This window comes from Falco naumanni, chromosome 4 (assembly GCF_017639655.2).
Source record: "Falco naumanni isolate bFalNau1 chromosome 4, bFalNau1.pat, whole genome shotgun sequence".
Classification (NCBI taxonomy): domain Eukaryota; kingdom Metazoa; phylum Chordata; class Aves; order Falconiformes; family Falconidae; genus Falco; species Falco naumanni.
This window is the reverse complement of record NC_054057.1, coordinates 22,179,171-22,194,880: the sequence shown is the minus strand read 5'-3', so window position 1 is coordinate 22,194,880 and position 15,710 is coordinate 22,179,171. Positions and strand designations below refer to the sequence as shown.

Sequence of the window (15,710 nt, the reverse complement as noted above, 5' to 3'; positions counted from 1 at the left end):
AACCTGTTTAACTGGGAATTAGGATTCACAGCTTGCCATGATTATAACAAGCAGTTAAAGCACATTCCAGGTTGGTAAGAACCCTTCCCTCCAAAGCTTTCTATAGTACATACCGTAAAGAGGTGCTTGTCTCTCCCACACCCACAAAACAAATTTATTACGGTGACTACACATCTGCTAAGAAAAGGGTAGAAAACTGACATCAGTTCTATCTCTGAGTAGCAGCAAATCTCCTCAGGCAAAAGACCTACATCTTCCAGCTTCTTGAGACAGGTACTTTCAACTGTAAGCATATCCAGGCACTGAAAATGGAAGAGGCAGCCCTTGAACTCTTCACCAAGTTACTGCAGCCCCATCCATCCTATAAATTACATCATGCTGCTATAAAGAACAGTGGTCTCCACATGCCCGCAGCTCTGTAGTCTTAAGACATCATCACAAGAATTGTCCTCCAACAAGAAGTCACTAAACCACTAGCTAACAGTAAACAAGTTCAGAGTCCTCCAGCAGTCACCCCGAGGCTCCGCAGGGCCTTAGCAACAGTTTCTGGTCATAGCCACAAACTATGCAGCAGCTTCTGAAGTGAGAAGAGATATCCATTGCATATGTTTTAAGCCATTGTTTCAGCATTTTGTTACCAAAAAAGCTCTTTGGCACCATGCAAAACAACTGCTGGGGAGGAACTTCCATGAAAAAAATATTCTTGAAACCCATATGGAACAGCACAAGAAAACCCTGGAAAACTGAACAGCAGAAATAGACTGGAACAAAATGAAGGTCTAAAGATTTTAATCCTTGCAGCATACTGAAAAGAAAATGAAGCAGCTACATCACTGTCCACATGAAGAGCTCACAAAACACACAACACTTGAGTCCAACTGTGTGTGTCTGCAAGGCTGATATAAACTGAACCTGCCACAGTCTGACCGATATTCCCACACCCTTCCTTCCAATAGCACTGCTGTTTGCAACAACTAAGTGGCAAAGCAGCTCAGAAGTTGCTCTAGACAAAAATTAGCCTATACTAGTTTTTGCACAGATGAACTGCCTAAACGAGCTTGCTAGCACAACAGACCGACCAGAAAAGCACATAGCTGAGCATGGGGAAAGCTGAACCGCAGCCTATAAACACTGTGGAAAACCAAGGCAAGTGCTGTAAGGTTCTTCAACCCTAATTTGTTGAAGCACCTGTTGAAGCTTCCTTGCTTTTTGTAAGCTATGTGATAGCTATCATGGGACATTTGGAAGAAGTCTAGATACTTGCAATGGTTTATCAGGACTGATCCAGAGGCGAGTGGGAAAAACAGCAAGCTGAAGCACAGCACCCAAGTTAACAACAGCAAGCTTGTTTTCATAGTTCAATTGACTGAAGTTATACTGTGAAACAATTTTGGTAATACACACATTTACATTAGAGTCTCTAATACTGTTTCTGCTTCCTCAAGTTCACTGCATGACTGCTCCCTATCTCAGTCTATTCTAATCACTGAGTGAACAGCTTTCTGAGGTTGACAGTGTTGAAATGTTGCTTTAACATGAAATGTAAGAGCCATGTCTTCTCTTAGATTAAATTTCTAAACGTGGAGGTCTGTAATGTAGAATATTAACAGAAGACATTCATTTTGTATTGATTTAACATTACATACCATGAGGAGAGAATTAACAGTAAAAGCAGTCATGGTAGAAGAATGAACAATTACATCACTAGCCTATCAAAGCTACCCACACATGAGACTTGCATGGATTCAGAGGCAAGACAAACAGGTACTACAGCCAATTTTCTAACATAACCAAAGCTAAGGAGGAATGAAAGGCTGAAACAGAAGAGGGGCACATCTGCAGAAGAGTCTCCATACCAAATACCCATAATCAAGTCTCCTGACAGAAGTTAGGTTACATTCATGGGAGACACTACATAAAGCAGCTGCAAGTACCAAATTTTATTCAGCATTTGATATAGAACAAAGACACTTCTCCACCGTTCAGAAAAATATAAGAGGTAAACATAGCCTGCAAGTAATACAGGATCAACAACTTGGGGTCTTAAGTTAGTGCTACTCAACCAAGGACTGAGGGAAGCACTTCAAGGACATGTTTGAGCCAACATCACCCAAGACATGCTACCTACAGCCATTTTCACCCTGTGCTTCAAGTGCAAGAAAGCACATTTGGAAGCTAACATTTGACTGATAAGTCAGGTGTCACACTCACACTGAGCTGCTGCTTCCAGCTGTTCTGGAAAGCAACAAAAATGGAGTTCCCTCGAAGGCACTAGGTCAGAGCTTGCAGCGAAGGCCTCAGCAGTTCACTTTCAAAGGCAGCTGAAGAACTCTGCATTCAAGAAATTGCTTACAGCATACTCTGTATCATAAACCCATTTTTTTTTTTATCAACCGTACTTCAAATCTCAGCCACATCACTGTGTCCTTTTTGCCTCTGTATACTTAGACTTCAGTACTCACTAAAGAAATGTAAGGATGATTTAAATGCAAGCATTTTTACTTGGCTTGATGATATAAGTTCTGAAGAAGGCTTCCAAAAGACATACTTGGAAAAATACAGGTGTGCCAGAATATGTGCATCCACAAATCAGATCTTCCTCTAACACAATCTCATTAATTGTTAGCAACCCTTCAGTTAGAGGTTCAGAATGTCAGATACGTGTTTTCTAGAAAAAGCAAATATCCATATGGTCATTTTTACAGCCAGAAAGAATGACTTAAGATCCACACTCACTAAATCCAAAACTCCACCCAAAGAGTTTCAGGGAAGTTAACTTGTAACGGAAATCTAGAAACAAATGGTATCTGTAAAGAAAAAACAAGCATCCACTGGCCTTATGGAAGGCTGTGCTCAACACCTGCAAAATCCTTAGAAGGGATGCCATCTGCATCCTTTCTATAGGTCAGGTTTACTGGCTGGTAGAAGCAGCCTCATTGTGTTGCAGGCATCTCGCTTCACAGTGAGACAAGTTCTGATGCGGATAGCTCAGGGAGTTTATCCTGCTCAAAACAACTTATTTTGCCTCGTTAGCCAGTCATATAGTATTATGGTGAAAACTCACACGAACACCCTTAAATTCTTTCAAGGTATTAGCACAGACACAATGAACACAGAAGCCTTGTTTGAATAATGCTCCTATGAAATACTTAACATAGAGAAGTTTAAGCTGTCAAATAAAATGTTTTTGAGGCAGGCAATGCCTTCTGTGCGGTCAGTGCCTAGCTGGATGAAGTTTCAATAAAAGCAGAGTAGGAATACCAAAATACTATCCTTCACATTCTATTAATCGGCTTCTGGCAAAGGAGGATGCAGGGAACAATTGCTCCAGCGAATCCAAGACCATTTATATCAAAGGCCATAGCACAAATGGTGCAAACACACAGGACCAAACACAGGTCACTAGCAAGAGACATCAAGTAGCAGGTACCACTGATTTCTCTGTCTCCTCTTCACAAATACAGGCAAGTGTTCTCACTCCCCACAGGCAGACTGCATCAATACACCACCCAAACGGAACCTAATGAAATAGGAGCATGCTGGGATTTTTCATTTCAAAAAATTCCTTTTATTCCTCTAAGGAATCATCCAGCTGTAACAAATAAATTTCATTAGTGAAATCTGACTTGGCATGGTAAGTTACTTCATTCATTTTATGACTTTGCCATCTGTTTTACCACCCAATTACAAATGTGTAAGTACTCTTTCGCAGTATTATTGCAAGAGTGTTACTTTTGTAGCCATATTTTGTTCCAGTAACTTTTCCTCCTGTCTACATTCTATGCAGGCAAACTGCTCCTCCTAAAATCCTAAATTTTTTTTGTTTTTTATTCAGAGGAAGAGATTTCATATCCATGACTTGCTGAATGAGACTAGTTTGCAAATACACAGAAAACTGTAATTAACCTTTTGAGTAGGTCATTCAAGGATACAAGCGGTTATAAGCCTGATGCTGGATGGTAATACATCATTTGTGAAGTTGAAACACTGTTTAGTCTGATCCCTCCCCTTTTCTAGATGTTATTTGTTCTAAAACTATTAGATCTATGATTTGAAAAATCGGTAGAGTTGATCTAGTAGACCCAAAAGACCCAATCAGGCAATTAATAGTCTTGTGGGTCAATGTATGCCTGCCAATCATGTGATACAACGGTAGAGATTCACAGCTATTTCAGGTATTACGGGCATAAAATATGCAGTGGCTAGAAACGGATGGCATTCAGTTCGTGGACTTAGTATGAAACTATTAATATTCAGGTCAATTTATCAATTTCCATATCAAGTGCCAGTGCACAGTGATTTTGATCTTGCCTTTCTCAAAATACTGACCAGACTTTTCTTGCAGTATCACAGAAGATACTTCCAAGTTATGTATTCTCAAATTGTGAAGTAGTAAAAACTGCTTTTTGATCCTAAAGCTAAAGGCATTCCAGCAGTGGTCACAGACCAAATCTGGTTTATTTTAAAGGTCTGTCTACCCAGGGAAGAACTACTGTAAGAGTCTGTGGTGAAATCCGGTATCTTTATCAACATTTAATTGATTTAATTCTACACATGTTGCAGCTACCAAGTGTGAGCTGTATTCCTTTCTGTACATGTGAACTTTTAAATTCCAGTGAGAAGTATGTAATCTAATACCTTTTCAACATTGCATGGCGTAACATAGGATTTCCTCTGGCCTACAAAACCTTCACTACTGCTGACTTATCAAAACATGTTATTTCCAGCTGGCCACTTGCGTGCTTTTAATTCAGCTACAGTACTTCTAATAGCATCACTTCTCCACAGAGTCAGAAGGTAATTTTACAGCTTTTTTCCCTTGAGCAGTTCATTTCTTTTACCTTAATACATACAGTCTGAGTCCTGCATGAAGTCTGAAAAAGTTAGCGCTGTTAAAACCCATTCCTGTTGTTCACAGATAATGGTCAACATGAAAGACCTTAATCTGTTGAGGAAAAGAAATTATGTTCCTGAAAAACTCTCCTTCAAACTACTGACAATCAAAGAATAACTACACCATCCTGACTGGGTTAGTTATGACCATTACAGTGTTGTGTCATACTGTATTTCACTGTTCATATTAAAAAAAAAAAATCCTAGTATTTGGTTATAAGATTGTTTCTGCTGCAGTTTCTCCTCACAGAATTATTTTTTCCCCCATATCTGTAAAAAAATAATAAATTACCTCCTAAAGTTGTGCTGAAACCTATTAGAAAGATTAGAATATAAAACTTCGCTCCTCAAGCAGTGGATGGTTTTCTTCAATTTTACCAAACTATACTTAAGATCACTAGAACTCATTTGTTTTTCTAATGCTCTTCAAAATACTCCAGCATGAAGAAACTCAAACTATGCATGTTATACATGTGGTCTCAGTTCTAGCTCATACCTCTTGCAGAGAAGAACGCCTTTCTTAGCTATTTCATACTTCTATCCGTTTTGACTGCAAGAACTATAAAGTTCAACCTTTGAGAGACAGAAAATACAACAGATGATAGCTAACCTTCATTTAATTTTAAGAAGAAGGTGTTCTATTAGAAAAGTTCAACATATGCCAAACCAAGTTACCCAAAAAGATCAACTTCCCCAAGAAGATCCAATGAAAATCTTCAAAGAGACAGGACAGCAGATTTCTCAAAATAAAAATCAGGACCTTCTAAGGTTCCAAACCCAAACATTTCATATCTCACTCTTTGGTTCTTGGGCAAAGAGGAGCTGAGATATTCTAGCATTTTGGTGGGCAGCTGCACTATAAAACCTTTCTTTTAAGCATAATTGTAACTGTAAACCCATCACTGAAACTAATGACTACATGCTCAAAGTTAGTGATTGGTAGGGAGCCAGCTGCATGGGAGTACACATACAGACTTCCCTAAAAAATTCTGTGGATCAGCTACTGGCCTCTTGAAGAACACCATCAATCTACAAATTATAACCTCCCCAGCTCTGAACACAAGAAATACTGGCTGGCAGTGCCTCCAACAGGATTCCTTAACAAAGCACAGAGACATTAAAGATGTGCAATATATATTGGTTAAAAGTATTTTCTCCTCACAGCAGCAGCAGAAGGGTAAAAAGTTAAGATCATGACTTAAAATCCAAGTTATTATCAAAAAAACATGCAAGAAAGAGGCCTGAGACATAGCTTGGATTAAGGTTTAGAGTTTAACTCTGAAGTCCAAAAGGCAGCAACAGGTCCTGCTTAACTGTTGTTACACAACTACACCTGAGACAAGTTCTTCCCAGAAAGAACACTGCACCCAGAAAAACCACTTGGTGAACTTCACTCTTTTTAATATTTCTGAAACAAATGCACCTGTACTTTTTTTAACTACTCTAAAACCAGTCCTTTGTGTTACGCTATACACTAAAACAAGTATGACACAAACCACATTATTAATTCAGACTAGCAGCTTTCTTATTGTTCTTTATCACAGTCTTAATTTTTTGTTATTGTTTTTATCACAGTCTTCATTAAACAGGGAAAAACAATCAAGTACTAGCATTTTATGCATCCCAAGTTACTGGGTATCTTCCTACTGGGATACTCCAACATGTTGTACACCAGTCTGCATTTCATTATGGAAGTTACATATAGCCATCTTTTTTGCCTTGCAACACTAACCACTTAATAACATTTCAGAGGGTGAGCTTGCTTAACAGAAAGCAGTTTCTGGTATTTAGCCTAATGCATCTGTCCTTTAAATTCTGAATGATAACACTGGACTGTATAGAGGAGGAGTCCAGAGTGCAATGTTTTCTTTCTAGGTTAAATTTTCCTCATTTATTATATACCTTACTTCCAGTGCATATGAATGAACTGGAATCTCAAAGCCACTATGCCTGGTCAACAGCAGACAAAAAAAAAATACACAACCTGGAGCATGACTGAAAGATAAATCATACTCATACAGACCAGTGCTGCATCACTGACTTCACAATGTGAATTGTCAGTGTAAAACAAATCTCATCTTCATTTTCAAATCAGTAACAACTTAAAAAATGTAAACATACAAGGCAGAGAATTCAAGTTAACAATAAGGTGTACTAAGCCATCAGTCATGACCATACTGGACCAGTCACTGAAGAATCCCAATGTACTCTTAATTTGGATATTGTTAAATATAAATTTTGACCTTACAGAAACCAGTTAAGGGTGTGCAATTTAAAGTGTAATTTTTTTAAATACAAGAGTTTGAGGACTGGAATGAACTTTTATTTGCATGTTACACTACAACAATGAAATTAATTTAGATATGTAAAAACTTCGTAGTTTAGTGGTGTCATACCAAAATAGCTCTTCCACACAACCACCACTTTAATTCAGGTATCTGATTTTGCTTACTTTGATCTCCATGGGTAACAGTGACAGATGGTTAAAGATAAGCTTCTACCAGCCTTGCTTTGAGAAAAGCCTTCAGGTCCATCTACTCAAACATCTCCCATGGTGTGATCTCACCTGTCAAGGGCGGGTTCTATGACTGACACAGCATGCCTGCAGAAGTCTGACACATTAACATTGTTTTCCTGTCTGTATAGCTTCTTTTATTTTGAGGTCTGAAATAAATCCCATTGGGCAAATCATCGCTGGAATTAACTACTTCCATACTGAAAGCCCATTGCGGAAATGGCACAGCCTTGAAACGACAGATTAGCTTCGCCCTGCGCTGTCTGATGGGCTTGAATGCAAGTACCAGCAAAGAGAAGGACTATACCACACATAGCTGGCTTTCAACATTCTTCACAGAAGTTTCATGTCTGGAAAACTTCCACATTTTCTGCATTCTGTTTAAAGTTGATGGAAGGATTTCTGCCTGCATGTTACACATGTTCTCAGACTGCTGGAGACAAGGATCAGACTTAAAGATCAAGTCTAACAGCGGCACAGAAGGGTATTAAGTTAGCATTTCAGAGAGTAAAATGAAACAGGTACCAAGGCCTGAATGCATGGCTGATCCCTGTTACCCATCTGCTAAGCACAGGTGCCAAGCTCCTTCGCAAAAATCACATTCTCCATGATTTGCAGAAATACTTGTTTGGTCATACAGTGTATTTATATACCATTTTCAAATGAAACCTTGTGGGCCACTGCACCAGACACTCCCACACTCTTGCATCATCAAATGATATGTATTTTTCTTCGTAACTGTAATTTCACTACAATACATTAACTGTACTTCCAGGATTTCAACGTATATTGCAACTGCTTGAACTAAGGAGCCAATATCGCAAAATAAGCATCATCAATTCCACTAAAGTAACGATCACAGTTACTATGCAACCAACTCTCTTTATATCTTATTTGTGCTACCTTCTTTGCATTCTTGGCTCCTCTCCATATTAGCATTATAAACTGATCACAGCATAGCTTATTTTGAATTCTCTATAGTAACTGCCTTTTTCATTACATCTCCCCTCTTTATGTTGTCTAACCTCTCCTACAGACCTCTTTCTCCTTCCACCCACCCCCCCCACCCCCCACCCCCCCCACACAGCCTGGATAATTCAGTGTTACCAATCTATTGCCCCAAAGGTGCTGGGAATTTTGATAGACACAAAACTAATACTAAACAAACACTAGTAAGTGAAGACTAAGCCACCCTCTAGGCAAAGGCAACCAGTTCTCTCATCAGGTCATTCTAAGTCAGCATTAATTAGCCTACACTCCGTTTCTTCCCAGCTTGTTCCTACCCCTAAATCTAGGACTTTTTTTCTGTAGCAATTTTGGGTATTTTTTTTTTTTCTGCTGTGTATAGAGTTCCTAAGACTCAGAGTATAAGCCCAACTTGATGGCTGTGAGTTGCACATCTACTAAAGATATTTGACAAGCAGGTGTGCCCACTGACAAATCCTTGGTTGGTAGGTGCTCTCTTTGACTCAACAAGAGTTAAGAAAACATGACAAGAAGTAAAACAGGATTTAATAACTCCGTGGTCGGTCTGCAAGGCGCATTTGCTATAAAGTGACTCTTAAGTTCTTTACATCCACAAGGACTATAAATATTTTCAGATTCTACAGACATTAAGACTTACCAATAACATTTTAGAACTACCCTAAGAGATGATTTTAAGTACTGCAACAGACTCATAACATATAACCATTTCTTCCCTAATTAGTGATTTATAAGATGTAAAACATTTTGCAGAACATTCAGTGGATGTACAGTAATAATACCAACTGTTCTAATTTCTTGGTTCCTTACATCAATTCTTCATAAGGTAGGAAGGAGACTTAAAACAGTTGTCCCATCACTGCATGTGTGATGTAGGCAGGCTATAATATGTTCACAAGAATGCTGTCACTAGCCTACTAAACTACCTTGTTCACTTAAAATAGATTTCAATTTTCATGCAAAGTAATTACAATAGCTCGAAGCTATTAGAAGTTTATCGGAAGGTGGCTGTAAGCACTTTCAAGGAGGTGGGGAGTTCCCTGTCCAGAACACGTGTGACCAGTGCCTTATTCCCAGGACCACTATATATACTACAGCATAGGTGGTAAGTAAAGCAAATCTAACCATAAAGCTAAAAGCTTTTCCTCATATAATTTCTTCTTCGACTGTGAAACTACAGGGAAAATAACACTGATGTCAATTAGTCAAAACACAGTTGCCTAAACAACTTTTTACATACCAAGACACTGTACCTACAGTATTCTTTGACACCAGAGACTGCAGTATATCAGTTTCTAAGACTGCAACATCCTTTGCCTTGGGAATTATTTTCTTCCAAGTCAGATGCACTTGACATTTAAAGGGAGTAAAAGCTCATGTTAGACAGAACACCCCTGTTTCAGGGTAATCCCTTTGAAAAAGTATACACGGGGGTGCCAGTGCATGACTTAACTCACGTTAAGAACACAACTGTTCTCATGGAAGTCTTTCCGAATACAGAAGACTTGTGGACCACTGCAAGGTCTCCAACAACACTTAATTAACAGTCTCGTGATCCTCCTTGGTTGCTTTTAGCCAGGACCGCCTTATTCTGCTTCTATGAATTGTTTATGTAAAGAGTGCATGCCCACAGGTGACGCAGATTACAACAAAAGCACAGCTAGAAGACATTCTAGTTTTCTCTTTCATGGCTAAAGATCCTCTCCTTCAGGTCTAAAAAAAATTAAAGATGACATTATTACAACCTTGCCAAAGTACACGCAACTCAAAATACTTCACCTTAAAATGGTTATACTTCTTCCCTTCCTCAAATTCAGAAGAGCATGACAAAGAGGAGACTGAGATCAAGGAACACATGACAGTAAAGGAGTACATTCGCTATTTAGTATGACAGCTTATTTAACCCCACAGTTGACCTCTCATGAAGGGGACTGAAAGCTTTTTTTGATCTTTTTGTGCAACAGTATGTCACATTTTCACAGAAAAGGAAAAAAAAAGAAAGGTAAGCATCACTAGCACTGACAATCCCTAACATAACTTCTACCATTTGGAGGCTTCCACAAAAAAACGTTTGACACGCTGTCTCACAAGCATAGACTGAAGGGTTTAAATCTACATCAGCGATTTACATATCACACAGTTGTTCTTCATTCCATTAAGAACGCTTACAATTTCCCAGGATTTAAATGTCGAGGTACATGCTACTAGATGAATAAATCTGTCAACAAGAGGATTTTTAACTAAGAATCCAGTTATAATCACTATACATTATGCTGATAACTAATCAAATGCCCTATCTTCTCCCAGTCCATGCAGCCCCTTTCCCGGGAGCTCCTCTCTTTTCAGTTTAACTTTCCTTGGAAGGGACAAAGAACAACTGAAAGCTTGTTGTGCAGACCTCTCCATAACCTGTCTCCAGACACTGAGATGCCAGCAGCGGCAAATATCGCTTCCACTCATGGCAGTGTAATGGTTTGCACTGCAGAATGCAAAGTCTCTTTCCAACGAGGAGCAGAAACGCAAGCCTGACACAAAATGTTACGGTCATTTGGGGTCTGCAAATAAGCGTTTTGGCAGTCTTTCTGCCAGGACAGTTCAGCGATGCTACAAAGCAGGCACGCAGATCATGCCTGAAAATCCCTCTCCAGGTTTGGGAGGCTTGGGATACATAGGGCCCATTTAACACCTTTTTTTAAAGACTCAATTATGGGGAAGGGGATGAAGTGATGAGCTTCCATTTAAGAGAAACCCAAAAGCAAACACCGAATTACTTAACAGGTGAACATCGAAAGGCTGTTTTATTTAGGGAACTTAACAGGCAGACCTCGCGCTGCTTCCTTTTGTCGCCGGCACACACCAGCGACAGTCACCGGCGGCGCCGGTCACCGTGCACGGCTGGAGGAGCGCGGCGCACGGCAGCCAGCGGCGGCTCCCACGCTCCAGCAGGGCGGCTCGCACCCACCCCCGGCCGCAGGGCGCACACACGCACGGAGGCTCCGGCAGCCCCGGCCCCTTCACCGGGGCGCGGCCCCTTTGTTCAGGGCAAGGGCGCTGCCGCCCTCCGCAGGTGCGGGCAGCGCCGCCGTCACCCCGCGCCCCGCGGACGCCCACACCTGCCCCGCTCACCTCAGCGCCCGGCGGGCGGCCGCTGGCCCGGGGGGGGGAAGCCCCCCCCCCCCCAAGGTCGACGCCCGTAACCTTCAGGGAGCGGCGGCCGCCGGGCCCCCGCGGGAGGCTCCGCGCCCCTCCCGCGGCCGCGCCCGCCGCCTCCTCACACCCGGGGTGCTGCCGCACGGCGCGAACCACCGACCGGGAACTGCGGGGCGGCGCCCGCGCCCCAGCGCCGACCCCGGGGCGGTGGAAAACGGCGGGCGCGGGGCCGCCGCCCGCCAGCTCCCCCCCTCGCTCCCCGCCACCAGAACGGTCCCTGCGCGGCGGCGGGCGGGATGGGGCCCCCGCGCTCTTCCCCTTCCCGGCCCCGGCGGCGAGGCGGCGCGGCCCGGCCCGTGCCCCACGCGTTGCCCCGACTCACCTGCGGCGGCGGCGGGGCGAGCTCCGCTGCTCGCTGGAGGAGCGAGCGGAGAGGGCGGGGCGGCGGGGGGAGCCCTTAGCGCCGCCCCCGCGCGCAGAGCCGGCGGCGCGCGCGGCCCGCGGCGGAGGGCGGGGCGGGGCGGGCAGTAGCGGCCGCCGCAGAGGCGGGAGCGTCACCGGGCTGGGCCCCGCCCCGAGCCCCGCGCGCTGGGAGGGGCCAGTCAGGCGGCGGAGCGCGCAGGCGCAGTGCTGTCGCGGCAGGGCGGGGAGCGGCGGGGCGGGGCGGGGCGGGGCGGGGAGCGGCGGGGCGGGGCGGGAGCACCAGGGCGGCCGGTGCGCGCGGGCGGAACCTGCTTCCGGGGGCAGGCGCGAGGCACCTGCTTCCGGCGGGGCGGGGCACTGCACAGGAGAGGCGGGGCGAGTAGAGGAGGGGCGGGGCGGCTGGTGGCGGGGCCGTTGGGGCTGTGGGCTACCCGTCCTCCGCGGGGTCCGCCTCACAGAGCCGCCCGGGGCCTGCGCCTGGGACAGCGGCGCTGCCCGGCGGTGGCCGGGCCTGTCAGCTCGGTGCCGCGGCTCGGCCCAGCGGCGCGTTACCTGGGGAGGCTGGTGGTGGCGGGAGCGCCTGCCTCGCCCTGCCCTCAGCCGGCTGTGTTAAGCCAGACAGTGAGACAAACCCCGCAGCCTCATGCCCGCTCCTCCTTCCACCCAGCTAATCCCTGAGCTGGCAAGTAGATGAGGCATGTTCTGCCATGGTAAGGAGATAAATTCCTGACATCTGTCACTAGATTTATAAACACAATTATTTTTAGTAGTGAAAACGGAACGAGAGCTTTCCTCAAGGGATGAGGGCAAGCAGAGGAAACGTTTAATATATTGAGTTTAAGAAGAATTATCGCTGGCAGGAGGGAACAGCAAAGCACTGAGATTGTTGGGTTTTTTTATAGTCATGGACCATTCCACACATGAAGGGTTTTATAGATGCCAAACAAAATGGGATATACAAGTGGAGAGTTTCCACGTTAATAACAATAATTCAAATAATAATAACGATGCCTTAATAACTGCATTTTTAACTGTGAAATCGTAAACTTCAGTGGGAGCTTGTGTAAATACTGCACGATTTAAACTCCTAAGTATGTAATGGAACCTAAGCATAATATAAAAATTGCCTTCTCGATATGTGGTTTCGTTTTATCAGGCTGTAACTGTTCAGGGACAACACAAATTGTTCTGACCCCTCCACTCCTCCTCACAATTGCTTGGCTGAAGGGAGTTTCTAAGTTTGGAAATTCAAGTTATCACCTCAGCTGGATATCTTAGACCTCAGTGTTCACACCGTGTAGCTGTTGCACTCTATTTGCAAAGTGGGCACACTTTAAAATCTTCGTTGTTGTCTGTGCTCAGTGTTCTGCAGTTTTTGACATCTTGGACATTTAGCCAGTGTTTAGTCCATCTCCCTGTAGGATTTAATTTTGTTGTCCTCACATTTCAGTATGAGCTAATTTTTGCATATTCCACAGTCTGAGAAACTGATAGCAATAAAGGAGCAATCCAGATGCAGTTCGTTCTGATTAAAATACCAAAGTATGTTCATTTACACAAACAAATGCTGTATTCTTTTTTTTTTTTTTTGGGGGGGGGGGGGGGGGGAGGAAGTCAAGCTGGTAATACTGAGTTAACAGAACAGCCAAAATAAGACACAAAACATTTTGGATATTTCATGACAGGAAAAATTTGCATGCTAGCTATGATTAGCCTTTCCATGAGACCATGAAAATGTGGGAAGAGCCTTAGCATGACCCTGTACACATATTGATATAGGGGTCTTCAAGAAATCCTGGCCCAACTTCTGCATCCCTTTGAGTATCTATGTACTGTATTACTTCTTGATAGGTATTCCAGAACCCTTCTGTCAGAAGAGTGCCTGAGTCATAGTCAAGATATCATTAATACCGTGGTCTGCAGCCATTCAATACTTCCTAGCGCACAGGGAAGCCAAGAATGATTATTCCTTGTCTTCAACACCTGCATTCAGTCATGCCCTGGAAACACACAGTTTTAAAAATCATTACTTGCGAAAACGGTGTCACTGGTGGTTGGCAAAACACACGTGCAGTTCCTCTCTTGTTCCCTTTGCCTTTTCTTGGCCAGGAATCATACCCCTTCCCTTCAAATGTGGAAGGGAAGCTCCATTGCTGATGTCAACCCGGTATATATATTGATTTTAATAGCAGTTTGGATCATGCCTAAAAAGTATCAAAGACACTATTTTGGTCATTAGAGTTATGGTACAGATCAGGAGCATACCTCTGAAAAGAGCTCTCTATTCTCACGATTTACTCTGCTTTGATTTGCATTGTAGAGTGGTCTTGGAACAGGCAAACTGGATTTGTGTAGAGTGGGACCGAGATGCACTGCAGGACTTCGTCTCAGGCCCTTCCACTGCTACTGGGCATCCTGACCGGGACCAGACTAGAGCTAGTCCCAAATAACCTCCCCCCTGTAATACATATAGTGCGATTGCCAGGACCTTGATACCAACTGTTTTCACTCTGTGGAAATGCCCCTTTTGTACCATGCTGCTTGTTACTGGACACGGCCTTTGTCCTTCTGATCTCCCTTTAGAACTATCTTGTTTAAGACAACAAATGTCATTTTATTTTGAATTTTTGTCGTGTGGCCCAAGCTGCATATCCTAACACAATAAAAACCAGTTTATAGTATACCCCTCATCCCCTGTTTGTGAAACATCCCCTGGTACCTTGCTTAAACTGAGTGGGGAAAAAAAAGCTCTTTGACCCCAAACTAACAGAAATATTTCCATGAAAATGCATTACACCAATAATTCCTATTCAGTTGCTAGCAAGTGACTGCAGCAAGAGCATTTATGCAGTACCCGTGACATTTTAGGGTGTGAATCTGGCTCCTCAGTGTAAGACAGCAACTGGTCAGAGGACAGTAGGTATTGCAACTATTCCACTCCACTGACTGCATAAGGACTTAGGGTTGGGCAGCCCAAGGTAGCAGCAAGTTTGACGTGCTCTCTGGGGTTTAAATGTTACAGAGGGCACCTAAAACCACATAGACAGTGTAGCAGACATTTGCAATTTATTGACCTTTGTTATATATCAGCATACATGCCAGTACAACTCTGCACAGAATATACTCACAGGGAAACATTACACAGTGTAATTAGGCAGGGATGTAATTAATCGTGTGCTAGTAGTATTTGCATTATGTACCGTAGCACAGCTAAGAAATCAACTGATGCTGACAAGAGTCTCATTTATTTTAAGAAGCTAAAGATAGGGTGGATATGTCAGACAAAACATGTCTGAATCTTTTGGAAAAATATTGATGTGCAGCTTCCTTTCCCAGGAGCAAAAAATACTCATTCCCTTTACTTTAGCATACATTTTAGAGCACATAATATATATCTAAAATATGCATAATTTAACACTGTAATTTTATCTTACATTTCTGTTGACATGAATGAGTGAACCATGTTCTTTGGAAAACCACCTCATCAGGCATAAAACATCTATTCTTCCTTCAAGATCTCAATAAATCTTTCAGGTTGAGAAAGACTCTTTTTTTCTAAGGGACAAAACAGAAAGGGAACAACACCTCTTACTGTTTTTGAGGGCATCCTCTGATTTCAGCCCAGAATCGATTAGCCTGGCATCTACTGGATCTGTGTGTGTATGTGCCTTTGTGTTGTGAAATATTGCTGAACTGAAATCAATAGTGGGAGGCATCATTACCTGGTATTACAGCTAATTTCTTC

At 43.1% G+C, this 15,710-nt stretch overlaps 1 protein-coding gene across 1 annotated transcript in view; it reads right to left on the bottom strand.

Annotated features, from left to right (window-relative positions):
• The window catches only part of RALA (RAS like proto-oncogene A), a 28,710-nt gene extending 16,664 nt beyond the window's left edge, over positions 1-12,046 (bottom strand). The window contains exon 1 of the mRNA XM_040592383.1: positions 11,925-12,046. The gene's annotated coding sequence lies outside the window, so the exon portion shown is untranslated. The remainder of the gene's footprint in view (positions 1-11,924) is intronic.
• Positions 12,047-15,710: the final 3,664 nt, after the last annotated feature.